Raw genomic sequence first — 24,528 nt, forward strand, 5'->3', positions numbered from 1 at the left:
ATGGGATGCAGCAAAAGCAGTTCTAAGAGGGAAGTTTATGGCAATACAATCCCACCTTAAGAAACAGGAAATGTCTCGAATAAACAACCTAACCTTGCACCTAAAGCAATTAGAGAAAGAAGAACAAAAACATCCCAAAGTTAGCAGAAGGAAAGAAATCATAAAAATCAGATCAGAAATAAATGAAAAAGAAATGAAGGAAACGATAGCAAAGATCAATAAAACTAAAAGCTGGTTCTTTGAGAAGATAAACAAAATTGATAAACCATTAGCCAGACTCATCAAGAAAAAAAGGGAGAAGACTCAAATCAATAGAATTAGAAATGAAAAAGGAGAAGTAACAACTGACACTGCAGAAATACAAAAGATCATGAGAGATTACTATAAGCAACTCTATGCCAATAAAATGGACAACCTGGAAGAAATGGACAAATTCTTAGAAATGCACAACCTGCCAAGACTGAATCAGGAAGAAATAGAAAATATGAACAGACCAATCACAAGCACTGAAATTGAAACTGTGATTAAAAATCTTCCAACAAACAAAAGCCCAGGACCAGATGGCTTCACAGGCGAATTCTATCAAGCATTTAGAGAAGAGCTAACACCTATCCTTCTCAAACTCTTCCAAAATATAGCAGAGGGAGGAACACTCCCAAACTCATTCTACGAGGCCACCATCACCTTGATACCAAAACCAGACAAGGATGTCACAAAGAAAGAAAACTACAGGCCAATATCACTGATGAACATAGATGCAAAAATCCTCAACAAAATACTAGCAAACAGAATCCAACAGCACATTAAAAGGATCATACACCATGATCAAGTGGGGTTTATTCCAGGAATGCAAGGATTCTTCAATATACGCAAATCAATCAATGTGATACACCATATTAACAAACTGAAGGAGAAAAACCATATGATCATCTCAATAGATGCAGAGAAAGCTTTTGACAAAATTCAACACCCATTTATGATAAAAACCCTGCAGAAAGTAGGCATAGAGGGAACTTTCCTCAACATAATAAAGGCCATATATGACAAACCCACAGCCAGCATCGTCCTCAATGGTGAAAAACTGAAACCATTTCCAGTAAGATCAGGAACAAGACAAGGTTGCCCACTCTCACCACTCTTATTCAACATAGTTTTGGAAGTTTTAGCCACAGCAATCAGAGAAGAAAAGGAAATAAAAGGAATCCAAATGGGAAAAGAAGAAGTAAAGCTGTCACTGTTTGCAGATGACATGATACTATACATAGAGAATCCTAAAGATGCTACCAGAAAACTACTAGAGCTAATCAATGAATTTGGTAAAGTTGCAGGATACAAAATTAATGCACAGAAATCTCTGGCATTCCTATATACTAATGATGAAAATTCTGAAAGTGAAATCAAGGAAACACTCCCATTTACCATTGCAACAAAAAGAATAAAATATCTAGGAATAAACCTACCTAAGGAGACAAAAGACCTGTATGCAGAAAATTATAAGACACTGATGAAAGAAATTAAAGATGACACAAATAGATGGAGAGATGTACCATGTTCTTGGATTGGAAGAATCAACATTGTGAAAATGACTCTACTACCCAAAGCAATCTACAGATTCAATGCAATTCCTATCAAACTACCAATGGCATTTTTCACAGAACTAGAACAAAAAATTTCACAATTTGTATGGAAACACAAAAGACCCCGAATAGCCAAAGCAATCTTGAGAACGAAAAACGGAGCTGGAGGAATCAGGCTCCCTGACTTCAGACTATACTACAAAGCTACAGTAATCAAGACAGTATGGTACTGGCACAAAAACAGAAAGATAGATCAATGGAACAGGATAGAAAGCCCAGAGATAAACCCACGGACATATGGTCACCTTATCTTTGATAAAGGAGGCAGGAATGTACAGTGGAGAAAGGACAGTCTCTTCAATAAGTGGTGCTGGGAAAACTGGACAGGGACATGTAAAAGTATGAGATTAGATCACTCCCTAACACCATACACAAAAATTAGCTCAAAATGGATTAAAGACCTAAATGTAAGGCCAGACACTATCAAACTCCTAGAGGAAAACATAGGCAGAACACTCTATGACATAAATCACAGCAAGATCCTTTTTGACCCACCTCCTAGAGAAATGGAAATAAAGACAAAAATAAACACATGGGACCTAATGAAACTTCAAAGCTTTTGCACAGCAAAGAAAACCATAAACAAGACCAAAAGACAACCCTCAGAATGGGAGAAAATATTTGCAAATGAAGCAACTGACAAAGGATTAATCTCCAAAATTTATAAGCAGCTCATGCAGCTCAATAGCAAAAAAACAAACAACCCAATCCAAAAATGGGCAGAAGACCTAAATAGACATTTCTCCACAGAAGATATACAGACAGCCAACAAACACATGAAAGGATGCTCAACATCTTTACTCATTAGAGAAATGCAAATCAAAACTACAATGAGATATCATCTCACACCAGTCAGAATGGCCATCATCAAAAAATCTAGAAACAATAAATGCTGGAGAGGGTGTGGAAAAAAGGGAACACTCTTGCACTGCTGGTGGGAATGTGAATTGGTACAGCCACTATGGAGAACGGTATGGAGGTTCCTTAAAAAACTACAAATAGAACTACCATACGACCCATCAATCCCACTACTGGGCATATACCCTGAGAAAACCATAATTCAAAAAGAGACATGTACCAAAATGTTCATAGCAGCCCTATTTACAATAGCCCGGAGATGGAAACAACCTAAGTGTCCATCGTCGGATGAATGGATCAAGAAGATGTGGCACATATATACAATGGAATATTACTCAGCCATAAAAAGAAATGAAATTGAGCTATTTGTAATGAGGTGGATGGACCTAGAGTCTGTCATACAGAGTGAAGTAAGTCAGAAAGAGAAAGACAAATACTGTATGCTGACACATATATATGGAATTTAAGAAAAAAATGTCATCAAGAACATAGGGGTAAGACAGGAATAAAGACACAGACCTACTAGAGCATGGACTTGAGGATATGGGGAGGGGGAAGGGTAAGCTGTGACAAAGTGAAAGAGCGGCATGGACATATATACACTACCAAACGTAAGGTAGATAGCTAGTGGGAAGCAGCCGCATAGCACAGGGAGATCAGCTCGGTTCTTTGTGACCGCCTGGAGGGGTGGGATGGGGGGGGGGAGGGAGACGCAAAAGGGAGGGGATATGGGAACATATGTATATGTATAACTGATTAAATTTGTAAAATAAAAAAAAAATAAAAAAATAAAAATAAGAATAAAAAAAAAAAAAAAAAGGTAATTAACTTATTCTGTAAATTCAGTGACATCCCTGACCTTTGTTCTTTCAAGCACTTTGCAAGAAAGATTCACTCAAGGCAGATGCAACAATATTCTTCCTGTAGGGTTCTGCCAACCTCCTGGTAAGATCAGATGACAGACGCCTCCAAAAATGTCTAGACATGTGATGCAATGGAGTCTTCAGGCATGGGATCAAGCTGTTCTCAACAACATAGCCTCTTGGAATTGCTAGATTCTTATTTCCTACTCATGCAAGTGTAGAAGTAACCGTGAAGTTCTTTTTGCCAATCTGTATACTTTGAACACAACTGGCCACATGAATGAAGAATCATTTCTAACATCCATGTACGAATTATCAAATCTCTTGGTGTGGATCAATGATAAAGCTAGTTGTTCTGGTTAGTCTTTCAAATACTAGCTAAACATCTCTGGGATATGGATTCCTTATTAATTATTTCAACCATTAGCAAGTTATCCTGGAGTGTAAATTAAAACTAATACACATATATATCATGCTATTTCTCTACCTGCAGATTAATAGCCCTTTTTAGTTACTGGATTACCCTTCATTGATTCTTTTCAAATAACATATAGGTTATTATGTAAGAATTTTAAGGGCAGAAAATGTCTATGTCCCTTACAACCTCTCCAACTAATTCATCCCCTCCACCCCTCTTATTTTCCCAACTTTCTTGTGTTCCCCTCCAGCCTGATCTTTCAGTGTTTCAGGGAATGACTTCTATGTTAAGCCCAATTTTATGTTCATCCCATTACTATTCTCTTCACTGGGGTGGAACTGTGACACTCAGAAAATAGGCTGATTTTCCTTCTATGTGGAAGGAATGAGACAAAGTTGTAAATATCCAACAATAAAAATATTCATTATGTATTTCATTATAAATTCATCATAAATTTACAATCTCCCACTGCCCTAGGAGAACAGTCCTTGGTACCTGGAGGGTCCTTTGCTATGAGGTATGAAAGTTTAGAGGTAGAAATTAGAAAAATGCTAAGTTGCTCTGAAGAAGGAAAAGAGAGAGAGAGAGGAGATTGAAATACTTAAGCAAAGAAGGGCTAGGAGGACAGCAATCAGGGGGAGCTGAGCTGAGACCTGTGAGGTGGAGAGGGCAGAAAGAGGAATCTGGTGATTGTGCAGCCAGGAGCAAAGACTCAGGAAGGGACAGCCAAGTAAGATTTTAAAAGTGATATGCCATGTGAGGTGCAACATGATCCTTCTGGGATCCACAAAACTACAAAGATTGAAATGTGCTTGCTTTGGTTGAATTTCTTGTGGAAACAGAGACAAGAGCTGACTGAGAAGAAGAGGGACAGCTGACCTGTAGGTTATATAAAGATGCCGAAGATGCCTTAGAACCCACCTCTGAGTATGAGGGGCTGAGATTTGGAACACTGTATAGAGCAGTGGAGGAGATGGAGCCATGTTCTGCATACACCAGGGATAGATCAGCTGCTACTTTCATACTAGGTACTAGAGAAGACACGCTATAAATCAATAATAGGAGTTTTCTAGCTTTGCCAAAGAGCAATAAACACATAGCATTGGTGCACAACATTCTCCCATTAGTCCTTTTGCAAGTAAACATTTAAAGCATTTGGTACCTTAAAAATTTGTTATTTCTTCATTTTTATCTACTTTTTCAGCTACCCAATTGTATCTTCTAGGTCTATCCCACTAAAAGTACACAGCAGATGAGAGGGTGTGGAGAAAAGGGAACCCTCTTGCACTGTTGGTGGGAATGTAAATTGATACAGCCACTATGAAGAACAGTATGGAGGTTCCTTAAAAAACTAAAAATAGAGCTACCATGTGACCCAGCAATCCTACTACTGGGCATACACATGGAGAAAACCATAATTCAAAAAGAGACATGTACCACAATGTTCATTGCAGCACTATTTACAATAGCCAGGACATGTCCATCAACAGAGGAATGGATAAAGATGTGGTACATATATACAATGGAATATTACTCAGCCATAAAAAGGGTCATTTGTAGAGACGTGGATGGATGGATGGATGGACCTAGAGACTGTCATACAGAGTGAAGTAAGTTAGAAAGATAAAAACAAATATGGTATGTTAATGTATATATGTGAAATCTGAAAAAAAATGGTATAGACAATCTTATTTACCAATCAGAAATAGAGACACAGACGTAGAGAACAAACGTATGGATACCAAGGGGGTAATGGCTGGGGGGTGGGATGAACTGGGAGAGTGCAATCGACATATATATACTATTGATACTATGTATAAAATAGATAACCAATGAGAACCTACTGTATAGCACAGGACGCTCTACTCAGTTCTCTGTGGTGACCTAAATGGGAAGGAAATCCAAAAAAAAAAAGGGAATATATGTATACGTATAGCTGATTCACTTTGCTGTACAGTAGAAACAAACACAACATTGTAAAGCAACTGTACTACAATAAAAATTAAAAAAACAAAAGAAAACAAAAGGTACACAGCAGAAATAGGAAAGGCACATATACCAAGAAGAAAGAGACTAGGAAGACATAATAAGCGTGGCCAAAAATATAAAATATATGCTAATAGTTCAGAGAGCAGCCACAGCTTAGAACATGCTGTGCCAAATCACAGTCAGGATCCATTTATAATTCCAGGTTTCCAAACCGATCGCCTGACTAGGATTTAGCACTGTCCAGTTTAACGGTCACCAATTCGGATGAATACATGGAAAGCACATAACCAAATTTAAGAGAGCTCAGCAGTAAAAACAGTTAATAATACTCTAAATAATAGAATCAAGATTTTTGAAATTTGGCAGATTTGTATCATTAAACAAAACCAACATGATAGTTATCAGCTATATGGATTGCCAGTTACACAGAGACTTGTCTTTTGAGCTCTAGACTCATACTTCCATCTGCCTAGTTGACCTCTCTTCTTGAATATCTTATGGAGATCTTAGGTTTTATATATTCCAAACCAAATTCTTGCTCTTCTTCTCTACAGCATGTTTCTCTTCCAATATTGTCTATATAATTTGAGTGCTACTTCCATCCAGCCAGTTATGCAAACAAGAAATATAATACAGTCATCATGGACACCAACTTCCCCTCAAAATCTCTCAAATATGAAGGTTATTCTGTTTCTACCCATAATCCCAACATTTCTCAGTGACCTCCTAATTGGTCTTCTTGGATCTATTCTTAACTCCTTCCAGTTCATTCTCCACACTATGGCTAGATTAATATTTTCAAAACACAAATCTGAGCAATTCACCCAGTTGCTTGAGCTCCTCAATGGATTCTCACTGCTCTGGCAACAAAGAACAAAATATTTATCATATCCCGTGAAACCCTGCATGATATAACAATTTTTTATCTTTCTAGCCTCATTTTACATGACACTCTTACTCTCTGGCTGTATACCAGTCCCAAGGGCTTCTTTCTGAACTGACAATTGACAAAGCTTTGCACAGACTTATTTGTGTGATTATTTAATTGTGTCCTATACTAGGCTGAAGCTTCCAGAAGGGTAGAAACGATTCTTGTTTCACTTACCATTGAATTCCCAGTATGCAGCACAATATTTGACACATAATAGGTACCTATCAAGTATTTGTTTAATGGCAAAAAGACAAAAGTTAATGGAAATACATGTTAAAATTCTGTATTTTGTTCCAAAATCTTAATGAATCAGAAGAATTGGATTTGAATTTATGACAAGTTCAATATAAACAGAGTATAACTGCCACGAGACAGCTACTACAATCTTTGACTACACTAATGGACATATAATGTAATGGTCAAGGGAGATGAAAGCTCCTCTGTGTCTTGCACTGCCAGACTGTGTCTGTAGCAATATGCCTTTGTACTTGCTGCTCCTGCAATACTCGTGTCTTCATGTCTCCACATGGCTTACCCTTATCTCTTTCATATATTTGCTCAAATATCACTGTATCAGTCAGGGTTCCAACAGGAAATAGCATACTTGAAATAGGATAACGTCAAAGAAGCCTCGTGAACAAAGGGACTATTTTCAAAAGTGTGGATATAAAGAAACCACAAAGGATAGTGCAGTAACCTAGAGCTCACCATCCCTAGGCCTAAAGGGACAAGAAAGGGAGTGGTTACTGGAAACAGAAGGAGAGAGAATTTTGCAGAGCCAAGATCCTTGAGAGGAGCCAAACTTCTCATAGAGGGACACAGTCAACCTGAGAGTCCTCACTGAGTGACGACTAAGGAATAAATATCTTGACCTCACTCTCCTCTTTCCCTCCAATATCTTACTAGGATCCCCAATGGTTAATCCAAACGGGAAGCCAGGTGGCAGGGGAACTGCTGATCTACTCTACAGGTCAGCCTCCTGAGATGGAGAATAGGTGGGATAAGAAAAGAGAGCAGATCTAGAGGGGTGACCAAAAGATAATGGGCACAGTCACCTTCTTGGTGACTCCCTGATCACTATTTTACATTGCAACCCCACCTCCGCCCTCAGAAGGTCCTATTTCCCTTCACTGCTTTGGTGTTTTTCCACAGCACATATTACTTTCTAACATACTGTATGTTTTACTTTTTTATTTTTTGTTTTTCCCATTAAGAATATAAGCTCCACAGGGTAAGGACTTTTATCTGTTTTGTTCACTGCTGTATCCTACCCTTAGAGATAGGCCATGTGATAGATGCTCAATAAAAACATCTTGAGTGAATGAAAGCACTAAGTCCTGGGTTCTCATTTTTAAGTTTCATGCATTCTTAAGGGGGACATCAAATATTAGAAGAGAACACTAGGATAGTGAAGGGTGTGGTCTGCATGTGCCATAAATGGTTGAAAGGCCTGATCACACTTGGCCTAGAAAAGATACGACAAAGGATTGACTTCAAATCTGTAGAGGGCTAACCTTTGAAGGTTAGCCCCATGAAGACAGACTTAGTCTATTAATATGTTACATAAGAGGACAGAATTAAGGGCACTGGATGAAATGTTCTTAAGCAAGAAGAGTTCAGGTCAACATAATGAAACTATTTGATTAATTAGAGCTGTCTGCTGACAAGACAAGGAAACTATTGCCTCGTTCAGAAGTAAATTGCTCATCAATGGAAGAGCCCTATCATAACTGAATGGCTATCTTCTAGGATATTTTGGAAGCGATTGCTAAATTGGATGGAAAGTTGAACTAAATTTCCCATATAAGTGCACCAAATATATGTTTTGATTGAATAACTGAATGCTTATACAAAATGCTTTGTATTTGACAAAAGTCAAGGTCAAAGTGAAATATTGCCATCACAGGATGAATTTCTGGGATATCAAAATAAAGCTGGGGCCTCCCTGGTGGCGCAAGTGGTTGAGAGTCCGCCTGCCGATGCAGGGGATACGGGTTCGTGCCCCGGTCTGGGAGGATCCCATATGCCGCGGAGCGGCTGGGCCCGTGAGCCATGGCCGCTGAGCCTGCGCGTCCGGAGCCTGCGCGTCCGGAGCCTGTGCTCCGCAACGGGGGAGGCCACAACAGTGAGAGGCCCGCATACCGCAAAAAAAAAAAATAAATAAAAAAAAATAAAGCTGAAGTTTTATTTTAAAATATTACTGTAATGTTGGTATTAAATTATAGTAGCTACTTTAAAAGTCTGGCATTATAATATCATTAATCATCACTTAGCACCATAGCTACTAGATTGCTTATATGGTAACTGCACTGCATGTTTGTGATACTAAGCGTTCACCTTCACTTGAGGTTGGTGGAGATGCAAGATATGTTTTGGCTGGTTCTGCCGATACTGGATACTGCAGTTATATTATTAATCTTTCCTTCCTCTCTTATAATAACCAACCAAGGTTATCCTCTCTTAACTTTCCTCACTTATCCTCTGTTAACGCTCGGAACCCCAAGATTCTGTTACTAGTGATGGATGCAATTTCAATGATAAACCCAAACACTGAAGCCTCATGCCCTGACTGAGCAAAACACTTTCTGAAGCAGACTTAATTTACTTGCCCTTACTTTATTTATTTATTTTTTTTTTTTGCAGTACACGGGCCTCTCACTGTTGTGACCTCTCCTGTTGTGGAGCACAGGCTCCGGACGCGCAGGCTCAGCGGCCATGGCTCACGGGCCCAGCCACTCCATGGCATGTGGGATCTTCCTGGACCGGGGCATGAACCCATGTCCCCTGCATCAGCAGGTGACTCCCAACCACTGTGTCACCAGGGAAGCCCTTGCCCTTAGCTTAAAATTTTTTTTCTTTCTTTCATGTGCCCATTGCGTCACACAATCACTTGAGAGAATTTTTTCCTTAAACCTTGGATCTAGTAACATATCAAAATAGTAATATGATTGGTTTTTAAAATTTAAAAAGTCTCTATATTATCAGAAATGACACTCTAGTCAGTATTTGGCTTTTTGGCCCTCCAAAGACTGAGGCCAAAGTTAAAGATGAATTCTGCCTCAAGACTCACTACATAAGACAGGCCTGAACTTCCATGCATCCTTGTTTTTTTAGGGTGCCTTCCAGTCCTAAAATTCTATGATTCTGTTACTTTACAGATAATAAAACTGAGGTTCAGGCAGGTTAAGTCATTTGACCAGAACTAGCACATAGTTAATGAGAGAGACAGGCTTGAGTCTTTCACCAGAGTGGCTTTCATTTGTTCCATTATGCATATTGCAAAGGATAAAACTGTTAAATATATAGTTAAAATGTCTACTATCATGGACGCAGTGTGTCTAGAATTTTGCCCTCTAACTCTGTCAAAGCAAATCTCAAACTATAATCTCTTTGTTTTTTTTGAAGAATTAGAGACATGGCCTTCTTTACTTGGTACCTACAGTGAAGTTAGCAAATGAAGCTATTGGATTGCAAACTTGTGATCCTTTCAGTAAAGGACAGAAGTGACAGCCACTCTGATTATTAAAGGATATGGGACAGAGATATACATGAAGTAATATGTACCAGTGTGAATGATGCTATTTTGGTAAATTTGTAAATTTCATGTCCACAGTGCCCAAGGCCATAAACTTAAATATTAAAGCACACTGCAGGTTCAACATTTTGCAGGGAAAGCAATAGGCTGTCTGACAGATTGAGACCTTGCTGCTGCCAGAGAGTGAGCTAGAGTGAGAAGTGTCACAATATTTGAGAGATTATATTTGCCTGGATTGCTTTGGGAAGACAGCACATATGAATCACTTTTTAAAAAATTCTCTGCTCTTTATTTTTCTTACTCCCTGATAAATAACAATTGCTTCCATAAACCAATTTCATTTAAATTGTTAAACCAAACAACTAACATTTGGAACAGGTCCCATAACAACATTTGAAGATGGAAGGTGTATGTAACCTTTTGACTAGTAATATTCTCAATGTTAGATAAGTGAATTGGTTACACAAGAGTGCTTTGAATTATTAATTTAGAAAAGACAACTCTAAGGTGAGGGGAAGCAGACTCAAATTGATTAGGAAATTACGTCAATAATTTGGAAGGAACTACTTTAATGAAAGTTAGTGTTAAAATGTGTATCCTTCTAATTAGGTTAGAAGTTAATGTGAACTCTACCTAATGGTTACTGTAGTAGCTATCTAAATTGTAAAACAGTTCCTTATTCTAAAAATGACATATTTAAATAATTTTATTCTTTAGAAGACACTGGCACCTATTGTTCTCATTTGATAATTTCCTTTGATAATCACAACAATTAAGGCATACCGTTTAAGATAAACCATTTTTATAGTTGAGGAAACTTGGAGTTAAAGTTATAACTTGCCTAAGGTCATGTAGTTGAAAAATCATGAATCTCAAATCTTCTTTGACATTTCCACAATATCATGATTTTCTTTGAAAGATTTTTCCTCTTAGAAGTTTTAAGAATTGGAAAATTATCATAACTGGTAGAAAAAATTCTGGCTTGATTTTATCAATAATAATATTAATTTATTCATTATATATTTATTATGACATAATATTTATATATTTTAATTATTATGTAACCATACTAAAGATACTTATAACTAATAACTAATATAATAAACTCCTGATTTACTGCCACTAGAGTGGTTTGAATGGAATTACATTCCATTCCAATAGTAATAAAATATAAATTAGCATGCATTGGTTAATTTCAATTACAAAATTAGATTTCTTCAGCTTTTTCGGATTTGATTTGACCTCAGTTCAATTTGGAATATGTCCACTTAGCCTTACACATCCTGAAGAGAGAGAATTAAAAGTAAAACTAAACAATTACCTTTTCCTGAGGTCTCTTTCCATCTCCATCCCTATTACCTACAAATCTCTAGGAGCCTTGCCTTTCTCAATAATTTTAGCACTAGGTTCATAACTTTACTAGTGCAGGAACATTCAGCTACATAGGGATTACTTTGCCAGTACCTTTCTGGCCTTATTGCCTCTCTGCCCAACCTGGCCCCATGGATTGCCATTTCTTCAGTTCTTTTATGACACCTTCATTCCTTTGGCTCTTCTCCTTTAGCCATGTTCACTTTCCCAAACCTGAACCTCATGTAAATCACATCATTGTACTGTCTTTTTTTTTTCTTCCTGGGATGCTGAACATTTTGAGTAAGGTCACAAAACCTACATACAGATTTCTACCATCATTCAAGCCTCAGCTGGGCTCTCTCTGATGATCAGTAATCTTTCATTCCGTGTTTAATTAACTACACTCACCACTTATAATGTACATCTTTTATTTTTGCCTGACCAAATATCTATTTCCATGTTCTGATAACAGCACCCAATATTCCTTTGAGGAATTATGCCTCTGCCATTTTCAGTCTATGTGGTCTGAGTAAGGAGGTTGATTCCCCTCAACACCAACATCCCAACACACACACACACACACACACACACACACACACACACAGAGTTTTATGGGTGATCAAATAATACTGAACTTGCCAACCTGCTAGTTATCTCCTTTTAGTGATAGTAATTGATGGGGATGGGCATGCCATCCAGGTCTATATACTGAGACTCAGTTCCAGAAATTTGCTGCAACTATTGGGAAAGAAGTATTCTTTTTCCATTGTGGTTGCTAACTTGGTTGAATTTACTCCTAGAGTTCCTGGTGGCCAATCTTGTCATGAAATAGACTGATGTTGCCTAAAAATAAAGCCAACACAGAGCCAAAAATAGAGGGAAAAGATGGAGATATTTTGTCCATGGCATCATTTGATCACTTAGATCCAAAGGTACGTAAAACTATAATAGACTTATTCTTATGAAATAATGAATACTTTCCTTGGGCCAACTAGAGTTGGAGTTCTATCATTTCACTGAAATGAGTCCTAACTAATTATTACTCTATAGAAACTATTTTCTTAAAGGTTGTCAATAATACTAACAACAGCTGATATTTATTGATTATTTACTATGTGCCAGATATTTTAAGCACTTTTTGTGGATAAAAGCATTAAAACCTCTTAACTCTATAGTGTTATTATTATAATCTTCTACTTACAGATGAAGAAACTGAGGCACAGCAAGAAAGAAACTTGTCTTAAGGTCTTATGATTATAAACAGTAGAGTTGGGATTCAAGCCAGGGCACTACGATTCCAGAGCCCCACACCTGAGCTATTATTCTATGTTGCCTCATGGGTCAGCAAACCCCGTAGCTTTTCCTCAACCTCAGACTCTTTGCCACATTTGACACTATCTATTTTCTTCACACTCTCATGCAAAGCAAAGGCTTTTAGATTAGATTGAGCCTACCTGGATAATCCAGGATAACCTCCATATTTGTGTTCATAACTCTAATTATATCAGCAAAGTCTCTTTTACTATGCAATGCAATATATTCACAGATTCCAGGGATTAGGACGTGGACATCTTTTGGTGGCCATTCCACCTACCACAGTTTTCTTGGGTGTAACCTTCACCTGTCTCTTCTATTAGACCCCCTACCTCACCTCTTTGTAGTGGTAGAGCATATTTTCCAATTGTTTTCTGAGAAAGAATGCATGAAAACAATATTTAAAACTTTGCGTATCTGAATATCTCTTTTTTTAATCTTTATTTATTTTTATTTATTGTTTTTATTTTTGGCCACACCGTGCGGCATGCGGTATCTTAGTTCCCAGACCAGGGACTGAACCCATGACCCGTGCATTGGGAGTGCAGGGTGTTAACCACTGGACCGCCAGGAAAGTCCCTTTTTAACCTTTATTAACTTCTAGATTGGAAATAATTTTCCTTCAGAATTTATCTTTTACTTATGTTTCTGTCAAAAAGTCCAATGCCATTCTGATTTCTGAATCTTCATAAATGATCTATTTTTTCCTCCCAGGAACCTGTTAAGATCTTTCTCCTAGAACCATGTGTTTTGAAATTTCATAAAAATACACTTTGACATAGATAATTTTTATCCATTGAGCTGAGAGCTTGTATCCTGTTGCCCCTCAGGGCTAAGAACTATTGTCCTGATTTTCTTCAATAATTCTTTCTTCTGTTTGCTTTATTTACTATTAGATATTTGACCTTTCCTTGCCTAATTGCCATGGTTAGAACCTGCAGTACAATGTTGAAGAAACGTAGCAAGAGTGGGACCTTCCTTGTCTTACCCTGATCTTAGGTGAAAGTATTCATTCTTTTACCATGAAGTATGATGTTAACTTCAGGTTTTTTTAAATAGATTTCCTTTATCAGATTGAGGACGTTCTCTTCTACTCCTAGTTTGTTGGGTGTTTTTAATCATGAAAAAGTGCTAGATTTTGTCAAGTGCTTTTTCTTCATCTATTGAGATGATCCTGTAGTTTTTGTCCTTTATTTTATTGAGAGTGTATTACATTGATAGTTCTTTTTATTGAACCAACCTTGCATTCCTTAGACAAATCCCTCTTGGTCATGTTTTAAAATGCTTTTTCTACTTTGCTGGATTTGGTTTGCTAGTTTTTTGTTGTGGATTTTTGTATCAATATTAATAAAGTCTGTAGTTTTCTCTTCCTGTGATGTTTTTGTTCAGTATTGTTACTGTTGTTGATTTCATCGGATTTTCAGGTGGGAAATCATTGCATATCACCTTAGTCTTGGAACAAGGCTCTAAATAAGCCAGTCAGGTAAATGGAAATGTCTATATCTAGCAGAGAAAGCTGTACAGTCCTTTGAGGTCCCCCCACCCAGCTTCGTTCCCCTTCCTCAAGCCAACTAATAAAACTTGCTTTTTTATATTCCAAACCTTATTTATACTCTTTTGATCATCTATTTTCATTGCTCTGAATCCAGAGTTCACGACGTGCTGACAAGTCCACATTTACTCAAAGCAGCCCCCTAGCTCCCTGACTAAGCGCTTTTGATTTACCGCGGGTCATTAACTCACCAAAAACTGTAATTTGTCAAGAGTGGAAACAAACCACTTTAGTAGTTAATCCCAGTTGCACTTGGATGGAACCTTAGGCATAAGAAGGTAAGCAACCAGGACAGTGACATCAGAAGGGAAAAGTAAACTCAGATAGTGGCGCTGCCTTAGGAAAAGTCTAGGCGTGGAGATGGGTCGGGGGATGCCAGACGACCTGAGCAGGGAATGGGCTCAGCAGGTGGGCTCGGAGCTCTGAACTACAGGAGGGGCTGGGTGAGGCCACAGGAGAAGCAGGCACCCGCAACTTCTGTTGCTCTGGTAAAAGGATGACCAGAGAGCACAACTTTCCCTCGGTGCCGCCCGGCCCGGCGCAGCTGGCGCTGCTGTCAGGGCTGCGAAGGGGCGGGGCGGGGCGCTGCCCACGCGCGGCTCGGGCCGGAACCCGCTGAGGTGGGTGCGCAGAGCTGGAGGCGGCGGCGAGCGCCCGTGAACCGAGACCGAGGCCGCGGGCTCCGGGCCGCCGGCGCAGCTCGAGCGCTTTCCGCGGGGTTTGGCTCCTGTCGCTTCCCGTCTCGCCGAACCTGCATCACCGCCAACTGAGCCGCAGCCGCCGGAGCCGCCGCCGCGAGTCCTCAGAGCCGGGCTGCGGGCGGCCGGGCGCTCCGGGACGACGCGCGGAGCGGACGGCTCCGGGACGCGGTCGCAGGTGAGGGCCGGCGGCTTGGAGCCCGGGTGGTGGGGGGGGTGCGGCCGCCCGAAGGTCTGGTCTCGGCCCGGCCCTGCCTGGCCGCGGCGGCTCGGGCCCCACTCTCGCGCAGGGAGGACGCGCCGAGGGCTGGGCTGTGCTGGCCCGGCCCGGCCGCTTCCCGGCGCGGCCTCAGGTGATGCGGAGGCGGTTTAACTTTCGCACCTCAGGCTTGCGGGGCGGCGGCGGCGGCGGCCGCCTCGGGGCGCGACCCGGAGGGAGGGTGGAATTACACGGGGTCTGGAAATGTGAGCCGGGAGGCGGCGGGGGCGTGCGGGGGGGCGCCTTGGGGCCGGTGTGGGCCGCCCTCCAGGTGGGAGTTGAGGCTCTGTGTCCGGTTTCATCTCAGAGCTTGTGGGGAGAGTCGGCACACAACCCCTCCCACGGCCCGTTCCCTTCGCACAGACCCACTTTCTTTTGTCTGGTCCATTTCGGTATCGGCGTTCCAGCTGCTTTTGTTGCAGCCTCGGGTCCGGAGTATACAGACTTGTTGTCAGGCAGAGGTCATGGGTAAGCTCTGAAATGCAGCGGGCCAGAGGTGGGGAGAGGGCCCATAGCGTGGCGGGGATTTATTATTAGCGCCCTCATTAGCTCTAATGTGTATATCACCGAGTTCTTTTCGAGACAGTACCCAATATTTTTGTAGCATCTAATAGTTTTAACACCTGGGAGAACATTCATTAGTCAATTTCAAAGGATCATTGTGTGGACAGGTTACTATTAAGTTACCCATTTTATAGACCAGACAGCTAAGGCACCCATGAGGAAAAGTGATTATTTCAAAAATAAGCAGGCAGCCCTTGTGGGAGCTGTGATTAGAGCTTATCTGACTGAGACTTGTCCTCAGTCCGGTCAGTCACTCAACCTCAAACAAAATGTAGCGCTGAGTGCCCCTCTAATAGGTGTATTTTTATTTACTCATTAATTACTAAAACCTTTCTTTAAAAAAATAGAGTTGAGTCCTTTCATATTCCTGGACTAGTACCCCTAAAAGTGATACTTAAAAGACCAGAATCATTCCATTTGTTGAATAGGATCATTGGAATCGTAGTAAGGACTAAATTTGTTTGTCTTTTCATCTGTCAAACCATTAATCTCCCATATAAAAATGGGGCCACTGGGAGCCCCTGTATACCTAGTGATTATCATAGCAGAGACCCTAAATGTTTATTTAATGAATAAGTGGAATGGTGGTATGCCTGAGCAGCAAGTTTTCTTTTCTCATACAAAAGAATTAAACATTTAGAAGAATAATCATTTTAATAATTTCAATGAAAATTAACTTGTACTCATGTGCATATTATGTTGTGCTCTCTCTCCAGAGCCATCGACAATTTACCCGTTTCCCTAGGGTTTGCTCTTAAATGATTTTGCCAATAGATCTTTTATTGCCCCATTTTTCTTCGTCTGTTTCATTTATATATTTGGTTTTTCAAAGTGAAGATATTTTTTCTTCTAAAATTCAAGGAAAAGAGTCTTTAAAAAAAACAAGCTTTTTTCCCTTGATAAAATAGACTTAACTAGGCCTTTTATGAGTGTATCTGAGGATAGACACTAGCTTCTTTAATAAGTAACTCCTGTACATCAAGCAAGAATTCTTCCAGTCAAGTGTGCAATGAATTAATAATCATTTTAATCCCTGTAATATTTTATGACACATCTACCTCATATAATGCCTTTTTATCAAACAGAATAAAGCTAAAAAAAGTTCAGTTAAATTTTTCTAACTACATAGCACACATTTTAGGGCACAGTATGACTAGACTTAATTATTGACTCATGGAATAAACACAGTTCTCTTTCCCTTACACCATCTTCACTCAGCACTCTGGAAAAAAAAGAATGATAATCTGCCCTATCTCTCATAAAGGGATATTTGGAGAATTAATGAAGTAGTGTCTGGAAAATATTTTAAACTCCTTGGAAGAAAGCTGCTTTGTGACTTCGAAGTGTGACTATAGGGTCATGAAACACTACCCCTTCCCCCAAACATGCTGTCAGTTATGTTTTTTTTAGAGTGGTCATTTCAGATAGTTATTTTAGGAGGCTAAATACTTATTCCAAAAGTGCTGCTGCTATTCACAATTACTGAATATTTGAAAAATTTAGTTGATTTACAAGCAACATAAAAACATGATTTTAGAATCTCTTTTATAAGTACTTGTCTTTGGTTTATATTTTGTAATCAAAAACTGTAACTCAGTTTGAACATCTCTTATTTGCTAAACTTGGCAGAATGATTTCTGCATGGTTGCAAAACTCAGCTCTACCTTCAAGATTTAATTGCTATTAAGGATATTTAAACAGTTACCATGAAGGCTATGAAGACAGTTTTGAAAGGGTGTCTTAAAAATAGTTTTGGGACTTCCCTGGCAGTCCAGTGGTTAAGACTTCGCCTTCCAATGCAGGGGGTGCAGGTTCAATCCGTGGTCGGGGAGCTAAGATCCCACATGCCTCGGGGCCAAAAAACCAAAAAACATAAAACAGAAGCAATATTGTAGCAAATTAAGTCTTTAAAAATGGTCCACATCAAAAGATCTTTTAAAAAATAGTTTTAATTAATGGCAAGATTATTAGAAGTAACCTACCCAGAGTGACTACCCTGAAATGGGCACTGCTTACTTGTAGGCTTGTATACATTTGTAATACATATATGTATATCTATGTGTACATTTGCATATTGTTAAACATTTTGAAAGTAATAATTTGGATTGCAACCTATAAATTTATTCAAGTAGAATACATTAAGTAAAGCACATATAATACTGGAACTGTATTAAGTTGTGGCTGTATTTCATATGAAAAATTGAACTTCACATACATGCAAGTGTAAATCTGTATAATAATTTAGAATCAAAATTTAGCTCCACATTATATGTTTTGAGTGTAATATAGCTAGGTCAAAATGGCCTCATCAAAATGCAAAATTGCTACTTTCAAAAAAATCATTAGCAAGTTGTGTGTGGGAGAGATTTTCTTGATCACACCAATTACTGGATATGTTCATTTTCTTCATTTCTGGATTGTTTGAAAATTTTGTATCTGTATTATACATATTATATATCATATAAGTGTCAGAAGTCTGTTATAACTATATTAGCAGTTAAGGAGATATTGGCCTAGTCCTCTAAAGTCATCAAGCAGGAGTTTTATGATAAACATATGAAATCATCTCTGAGGGATCAGAAGTAGGGAATTTTCCATGCAGTCAATAGCTTGAGAACAGGGATAGTATTGTGGCTGCAAATATACCCAATTCCATTCCACTGAATAATAAATACATAATAAGGAGCATATGAAAAGAAGGGGTATTATCCTTTTGATATTCAAATGGAAAAAAGTTCCATTACTTAGCAGCCAAGTCTCTCTTTTTAAATGAGAGTAAATGGTAACTTTGAAAGAAATCACCTATTTTGATATGCAGATTATTGAAATGACAAATAAATTATCAGCTGACAAGCAGAAATTTTCCCCTAGCATGGCCCTTTCTAAGATGAGCAAGTGTGATGGTAAACATTACCTTCTGGTTATATACAGGGGTTTGTCTCCCACGTAATGTTCCATGCCCATCTCATTCCACTGATAAATTGTACCTTGCCTCTGACCCTCACTCTAATCTCTGACCTTACTTCATCTTTAATTGCCACCTTTGGGTGGAAAGTAGTTGGTTCAGAAAGGAAAACAGCAGAGGGAAGGGATGAGAATATCTGTTTTATGTATAACATGATTTTTTTTCTCATTTCAGAAGGTTAATAGTTCATTTTTGAGGTCTCATCAGAATTCCCTGCATCAGAACAGCCCCAATAAGTAGGCAGTCCCCAATAAAATGGTGACGTAAAGATGCCCACATTAAAATGTCTTCTTTTGGCCCTAGTATAAAATAATGTGTACAAAAATAATATTATATTAACCAAAGCTAAGTATCTTTGGTACAGTAAACATTAGCCATATAATTAACAAGATGTTTTATTGCTTTTCTTGATTTTAGAAAATATTTGCGGAAATGACTTGAATGGTGAGTCTTTTACAAAATGTAGCTGAGGAAACTGGAGCTGTTGCATTTTTTTTGTCCTGATAAATTTCTCTGTAGCAAGCATAAATATTAGAGATTATTAATAATAGAACTGCCTTCAAGTTCTGTAATCTCTTTCCCTGATGTGACAGGTGGAAAAACCTTAGAAACAAGCAGTAGGTCATTAGCACGGATTTTAAAAGCAACTTCAAAACATCTCTCATAAAATTGCTGAGATAAGCATGAGGCTTATTCTGATTGAGAATCTCCTGGCCTATTCATAAACCTGGTGAAAAAAATTTTCCGACGAGCCAGAATTGAAATATGAACACCAATTTAGGCAGCATGGGATGAATAGTATAGATATGTGGGCCCATTGTATAATGAGTAAATTGGGGACTGTGTTAAAGTTTATTTAATAGAGTTAGAAATTAAAACTAAGGTATATTTTTCTAGCCATATTCTGCTTGAATTTTTGGTTTTATTCTTTCCCAGACCATTGGTCTCCTGGAAGATGTATAAATTGTATAATTAAAATTTGTATAGTTTCACCTGTCTGACTTAGAACTAGCTAAGGCTGTTGAGTCCTAAATAAAGCTTGCTCTGCTCTAGTCTGGCATTATACTTTTTGCTCACCCAACAACCATGCCCTTTCCCAATTTAGTGTTTTGGCTTATATTATTTTCTTTGCTCAAGATGCCCATTCCTCTCCATTCTACTTGCTAATGCTATCTAAATTCTCTTACCCTTTAAGACCCAGGTGGAATACTACTTTTTTCCCAGCAATCCTTCCCTAACTCCCTAGTTCTTGTTTTTAGTTTACCATATCTTTCTATTTGTTAATTACTCTCTGTTTCTGATAATTTCTTTTATTTTGGCCTTGAATTTGTTTTTTGTTTTTTTAAACTAATTTTTATTGGAGTATAGTTGATTTACAATGTTATGTTAGTTTCTGCTATACAGCAAAGTGAATCAGTTACACATACATGTATATCAACTCTTTTTTAGATTCTTTTCCCATATAGGTTATTGTAAAGTATTGCGTAGAGTTCCCTGTGCTAAATGGTAGGTTCTTATTATCTATTTTATGTATAGTAGTGTGTGTATGTCAATCCCCATCTCTCAATTTATCCCCCCCCTTGGTAATCATAAGTTTGTTTCCTACATCTGTGGCTCTATTTCTGTTTTGTAAATAAGTTCATTTGTACCATTTCTTTTAGATTCCACATGTAAGTGATATCATATGGTATCCATCTGACTTCACTCAGTATGACAATCTCTAGGTCCATCCATGTCACTGCAAATGGCATGATTTCATTCTTTTTTTTATGGCTAATATTCTATTGTATATATGTACCACATCTTCTTTACCATTCATCCTTTGATGGACATTTAGGTTGCTTCCATGTCCTGGCTATTGTAAATAGTGCTACAGTGAACATTGGGGTATATGTATCTTTTTGAATTATGGTTTTCTCTGGATATATGCCCAGGAGTAGGAATGAATTTGGTTTCCACCTAGTTTTTTTTCCCTCTAAGGCACAGGTCAAATATTCAATATATATTTTCTTGAATCATGTATAGCACCTATAACTGGATACTAGCTGGACATATTCAACTTGTAAGGTTAGATCTACAAAAGATGTTTTACTTAAGAGAGTAGGGTAGAATATCTTCATGCTTCATAATTGTGTCAGCGTTCTGGTAGAAAATACATAGCAGGCTCAAAATGAGTAGTTCAGAAGATTAATATTAGAAGTGTTCCTGGGTTAAAATAAACCAACAGTGGATGGTGAAGCATCTCAGGACTAACAGTGGTGGGAACCATTATCATCCCTAGGCCTGAAGGGGTGAGAGGATTGGATCATGACTGAAACCCAGAGAGGGTAGCTCTGAGGGGAACGCTGCCCGACTAGACCTCTGGCCTTTCTGTGATTGGGAAGGATGGGGAAATAAATACCCCAGCTTCACTCTCTTCCAGCCCTCTGATTTCCTGGTGGTGCTTCCCACTGGCAAATCCAACTGGAAGGCAGAATATTAGGGGGCCCTATTTTTGCAGGTCAAAAGTCAGCCTCCTGGGAAATAGAGCAAGGTAGGGTGGAAAGTACCTCTGGAGTGGGGGGCGAGGGAGGCAAAGAATATCCAGTGCCATAATCATATCATCTAGAGAGTGTTTTGATTACAGTTACATAAGCCTTTTTGTGCTGTCGTTATTTCATAAAAGGCATACCTGTTTCTTTCTAGTCTAATTCAGTTACTAACATCCAAGAACACTTTATTTTATGATTGATGCATTTCATAAGAACCACTATCCCTCTTTTGTGGTGTTAGCTGGTGTGGTATCATTACGCATGTCTTCTCAGTGATTTCATTTTTTCATATTTTGTGTTTTGCTTGTACAGTGCCCAGGTGGGAGACACAGAACTGTCTGCATAGTTATTGGGAAAACTACCCCTTCACCATTCTAACCACATGATTTGTCTGAACTAGTCAGGATTGCTCATTTTTCTCTTTGTGCCATTTTCATAGATCAGTGGTGTTCAGTCTTGGTGTATGTGGTTCTCATTGCAGATACTCTGTTTCAAGCAGGTTTAAGATAAATCTTGAACATCTGTTCTTTTAAAAAGCTTTCAGATATTTCAGATGCACAAATGTGAGAAGCACTAGCACAGGTAATCATTTTGGTCGTAGTTCCCCCCTCCCCCTTTAATGTACATGTAGCACTCCTCAGTAATTAAGGCTCAAATGGAAAGTTAGTGCTGCTTTATGGACTCTTCAAAGCAAAAAAGATGTTTTAGATTTTTCACATTGAGAGGTGCTCATGATATAGGATGCAAAATATGTTGTTTCCATATTATCAAGGCAAATGAATTTAAATTTTTAAATATAGATATAAAACCTTCTAAATATACAGTATAGAGAATAATGTAATGAACACCCATGTTTCCACCATGTAACCTTATATTAACATTTTATTTTTTTTCTGATTTTTTTAAGAAAAAATACATTAGGGCCTCCCTGGTGGCGCAAGTGGTTGAGAGTCCGCCTGCCGATGCAGGGGATACGGGTTCGTGCCCCGGTCTGGGAGGATCCCATATGCCGCGGAGCGGCTGGGCCCGTGAGCCATGGCCGCTGAGCCTGCGCGTCCGGAGCCTGCGCGTCCGGAGCCTGTGCTCCGCAACGGGGGAGGCCACAACAGTGAGAGGCCCGCATACCGCAAAAAAAAAAAAAAAAGAAAAAGAAAAAAGAAAAAATACATTACAGATACAATTTAAGCCCCCCTTAGATCCCTTTGAAGAGGTTACCATTATCCAAACTTGGTATTTATCATTCCCATTCATGTTTTTATACTTTTGCTATATATACAAAAAACAGTAAACAAACTATAACATTGTTGCACATGCTGTAATTTTTTGTAGCTATTACTATGCTGTGTGTTTTATTCTTTACCATGTATATTTCTGCAGCCTTTTTTTTGCTTGTTTAACATACTTTGGAATTTTTTCTACATATATGTAGCTTTAGTTTATCAACTTTCATTGCTATATAATATTCCATTGTATCAATGAGCACAAATTAATTTGTCAAATCTCCTATTGATGAAACATTGGTTGTTTCTAATTTTTTGCTACTACAAAATGTTGCGAAAGTGAACATTCTTTTATGATGTAATATTTCCTTAAATACATACAAACCTAGAAGTAGAACTGCAGACCCACATATACATGTTCTGTCTTAGCAGATCTTGCCAAAATGCTTTCCGAAATGCTTGTGTCTAGTTATACTTCCCCATAGTGGTTTATGAGATTTTTGTTGTTGCTTTGTATTATGTTTACACTTGGTCTTGTCAGACTTGTGATGGGCATGAAATGGTATCTTGTTTTAATTTTAATTTTCCTAATTTCTGGTGAAGTTGAGCACATTTCATATGATTGTTGGCCATTTGGGTTTCCTCTCTGGCAATAGTGATTTTATATTCTGTGTTAATTTTTCTGTTGGAGATTTATCTTTTTTAAAATTTGTATTGTAGAATCCATTGTAGATATTAACCATTTGCTTATATTTGTAAGTTTCTTCTTCCTGTCTGTGTGTTGTCTCTTAATTTTGTTTGTATTTTCTTATACTGAAGTTTTAAAAGATAACAGTATTTAAAATTTTTTAGTATTTTGCTCTGTGTTTTGAAACAGTTTTATGACTCAACATGTAGTCATAACCTTGGTCTTTCTAAGGTTTGCAGCTGTCTTCCTTACTTTCATAAATTCCTTCTAGATAGAGTATAAATAAATAAATGAAGAAATAAACATGGCACACATTTTATCACTGGAATATACGTAAAATTATTAATTCTTAACAGTTTGTGTAAAAAAGCTTCCCAGTTCAAAAACAGCATCTAAATAGCAGCTTCCAATGTAGCTTTTTCTCATTTTTCTTAAAGCTCCTATGAAAATGTAGAATAAAATGGAAACTCACCGCAAAACCAAAAAGCAAAAAACTCCTAAAACACTGAAGCTGGGGGGAAGTAACCTTAAGAAGCAGATTGTCCTCGTCTGAAGGGAATTTCTCTACGTCAGCACCTGCAAATCCCTATCCCACCCTCACCTCTTGATACAGACTGCCTGGTAAATTCAGGCAGTTCACTTTCTGGGTTCCCAGCAAATTCCAAGAAGCCACTAGGCAGAATGTCAGGCCTTTGTGGTGGGTGCTGCAGAGCATTTGGAGACCTGAGACACACAGAACCCTGGTGATAATACATAGCAGCATCATGGGTCACGCCAGTTCCGCTCCCGGAGAAACAGGCAATAAAAGATAGTGCAAGATGCCCCTTGTGAAGAACAGAGTAGAGAACAGAGGACCAGGTGGTGAAGGCCTGTTAGGGAAACTGGACTGAGTGCTTTGTGTATCAACAAGCTCTGCCACCGTAGATCTGAGCAGGTGGGCAGAAAAGTGACCATGGGTAATTTCCTCACCTTGTCTGTTTAACACTAAGTCTCGGTAGATCCCCCCCATGATTGAAATGTATAGAAAGAAAAAGAAATAAAACAATCTAAGATGAAACCTCTGAAATACTGTGGGACAAAAGAAGATTTATTATTGAAAGGAATTGGAATGTAACATAAATTTCAGACTTGATATATATTAGTCACATGAATA

At 38.5% G+C, this 24,528-nt stretch overlaps 1 protein-coding gene across 2 annotated transcripts in view; it reads left to right on the plus strand.

The window, feature by feature from the left end:
- Positions 1 to 15,235: 15,235 nt before the first annotated feature.
- RNF180 (ring finger protein 180) overlaps positions 15,236 to 24,528 on the plus strand; it is a 278,059-nt gene continuing 268,766 nt past the window's right edge. For both annotated transcript variants that reach the window (XM_060091716.1, XM_060091717.1), the window contains exon 1: positions 15,236 to 15,326. The gene's annotated coding sequence lies outside the window, so the exon portion shown is untranslated. The remainder of the gene's footprint in view (positions 15,327 to 24,528) is intronic.

Source organism: Mesoplodon densirostris, chromosome 3 (genome assembly GCF_025265405.1).
Source record: "Mesoplodon densirostris isolate mMesDen1 chromosome 3, mMesDen1 primary haplotype, whole genome shotgun sequence".
NCBI classification, from domain to species: domain Eukaryota; kingdom Metazoa; phylum Chordata; class Mammalia; order Artiodactyla; family Ziphiidae; genus Mesoplodon; species Mesoplodon densirostris.